This window comes from Suncus etruscus, chromosome 4, assembly GCF_024139225.1.
Source record: "Suncus etruscus isolate mSunEtr1 chromosome 4, mSunEtr1.pri.cur, whole genome shotgun sequence".
NCBI classification, from domain to species: domain Eukaryota; kingdom Metazoa; phylum Chordata; class Mammalia; order Eulipotyphla; family Soricidae; genus Suncus; species Suncus etruscus.
Window position 1 is genome coordinate 130,344,233 of NC_064851.1, and position 2,912 is coordinate 130,347,144.

Genomic DNA, 2,912 nt, shown 5'->3' on the forward strand with positions numbered 1-2,912 from the left:
CATGATTCTTATTTATCTTAGCCCCTGGCAATATTGAACTTATTTTCTCTTTCCTAAATTGCCTCTTTTAAAATGACATATAGTTGAAATTATCATAAGGTATGTAGTTCTTCTCATATTGGCCTTGTACTTAGTAGTATATATTACATTTCCTTTTTTAGTTTTCATGGCATGATAACTGATTTTATTTTAGCATTGAATAATATCCCATTATCTGAATATGTAATCTCTTTTTGTCCCTTTAATTGCTGAAGTATGTCTTGGTTGCTTTTAAGTTTTGAGATATAATAAAAAAAGTTATATCTGTGAACTGAGCTTTACATAGATATAAAATATTTTAATACTTAAATAAATACTACTCATGTTTAGAATGTGTTTCATATTTCATAATAATCCATCATTTTATCTTTTACAATAGCTATACCATTTTATACTTCCTTAATAATGAGAATTGCTTTTCCATATACAAACCAATGTGTATGTGCCACTGATATTACTTTTATTTTATTTATTTTGATCATTCTGGTTATGTGGTAACAATGTTTTCCTTTTATCATTTTTTATTTAAATCATTGAGATTTACAAAGTTATTTATAGTTGGGTTTTAGATATAGATTGTAGTTAGAGCTTCAGGTGAGATATTTAGATGATTCCCAGTTTTTTGGTTTTTTGTATGGTTTTGGATATCTGTGGTCTTTTATGATTCCACACAAACTTTATTATTGACTCTTCTAAGTCCTTGAATAATGTTGTTTGAATTTGGATAGGAATTGCATTGAATCTATATAGATAAACTAGTCATTTAGCTTCTTCCAAACCATGAGCATGAATGCTTTCCTATTTCCTTAGGTCTTTAATATCCTTCTTAAATGTATTAAAGTTTTCATGATATAAGTCTCTCACCTATTTTTAAGTGGATTCCTAGGTACATGTGTTTTTTTTAATGGTATAGACTCTGACTCTAATACATTTGATCTTGAATATCTTTTCATAAACTTACCTGGCATCTCCATGTCTTATTTAATTAATTATCTGCTCATGCTTCTTATTCATTTTTAAATCAGGCTGCTCATCTTTTTGTCATGTTTTAATAGTTCTTTGTGTATTTGAAACATAGAACTTTATAGGTGTGTCTTTGTTTGTTTGCTTGTTTTATGTGTTTAGGCCATACACAGCTGTGCTTGGGGCTCACTTCCAACTCTGCATTCAGTAGTTACTCCTGACCCTGCATTTTCTACTCTTCTCTATTTCTGCATTCTAAACTACTCAGTTTCTCTCACCTTTTAAGTTCTGTTTCATGGGGAAAAATTAAATGTTTTAGAAATTTAGATTTCAATACTTTGTGAATATTCCTTAAACTACTTCTACAGAAATAAAGTATCTGATGAAGAAGAGGAAAACATTTTATTTCTCTCCAGAAGATAATTGTTCAATATACTTCATTCCTCTTTTCCTCATTGTTTCACTAACAATACATTTAACAGATCATTATATGTGATTATAATTAAAATAACATTTTTCCATGACCAATATCCCAAGTGTCCTTCCTCCCCACCCCACACCGGCCTGTGCTCTAGACAGGCTTTCTACTTCCCTCATTCAGTGACATTTTGTCATGATAGTTCTCAGTGTAATTATTTCTGTGACTGCACTAACATCCCTGTGGTGAGCTTCATGTCAGGAGATGTACCCTCCAGTTCCCCTCTATTTTGTCTCTGAGAATCATTACACAAATGTTTTTCATTTTTCTCAAAACCCATAGATAAGGGAGACCATTCTGTGTTTATCTCTCTCCCTCTTACTTATTTCACTCAGCATTATAGATTCCATATACATCCATGTATAGGAAAATTTCATGACTTCATCTCTTCTGATGGCTGCATAATATTCCATAATGTGTATGTACCATATTGGGATATGGTCATGGAAATGTTGCACTGGTGAAGGATTATATATGTATATCTATACATAAATATATTAAAAAAATCAAAAAAAAAAAGAAAAGAAAAGGCCTCCCAATTCTTTTTTGTTTTGTTTTGTTTTTGTTTTTTTGTTTTTGGGTCACACCCGTTTGACGCTCAGGGGTTACTCCTGGCTATACGCTCAGAAATCGCCCCTGGCTTGGGGGACCATATGGGACGCCAGGGGATCAAACAGCGGTTTGTCCTACACTAGCGCTTGCAAGGCAGACACCTTAACTCTAGCGCCACCTTCCCGGCTCCTGGCCTCCAATTCTTACCACAAGCTGTGTTCTTTAAACTGACTGTATAGAAAGAGGCGGTACAGTAAATACACCCCATATACACCTCAACACAGGCCCTTTGCCTGGTCTGTATTGTGAATTGGGGGACAAGAAAAAAATAACGTTTTTTGTTACATTTAGTGGATTATGACAAAAATGAAAATGTTCTTGCTATTGTGAAAGCACCAAAAATTATAAGAGCCAAGATAAATGTAATATTCAATAAACATCTTTAAAGACAAATGAATAGTTAAGTAGAACCATGTGGTAACTAATTTATGAAATCGTTTTCTACTTGATCTTAATTACAAAGTATAGGTGCAGAAAACTACTCGAAAAATTAGAATGCCTGTTTTGCATAAGAAATGTCTGAATTTGATCCCCAGAAACCAAGCAACTCGAGGAGTCTCCAAGTACTGAATCAGTAATAATTCCTATACATTACCCAGTGTGATATCTCCCAGAAACAACCCCCAAAATAGATGTTAGGGGATATTTTAGTGTCATATTTTTCTTGAGCCCAGTCATATGATGTCTTACTAGTTTGACATATTCTGAGCCCTAATATGTCTTGACGTATATGTTTGCAAATAAAAGTTCAATATGAACTTCTTGATATCAAAGACATTTATTATAACTATCTGAAAAGTAAATAAAATTTTATATACTA

General features: G+C 32.6%; 1 non-coding gene across 1 annotated transcript; it reads left to right on the top strand.

Annotated features, from left to right (window-relative positions):
* Positions 1 to 2,223: 2,223 nt before the first annotated feature.
* LOC126007950 (small nucleolar RNA SNORA51) lies at positions 2,224 to 2,355 on the top strand. Its single transcript, XR_007495416.1, has one exon. It is a non-coding gene; the product is annotated as a small nucleolar RNA SNORA51 (small nucleolar RNA).
* Positions 2,356 to 2,912: the final 557 nt, after the last annotated feature.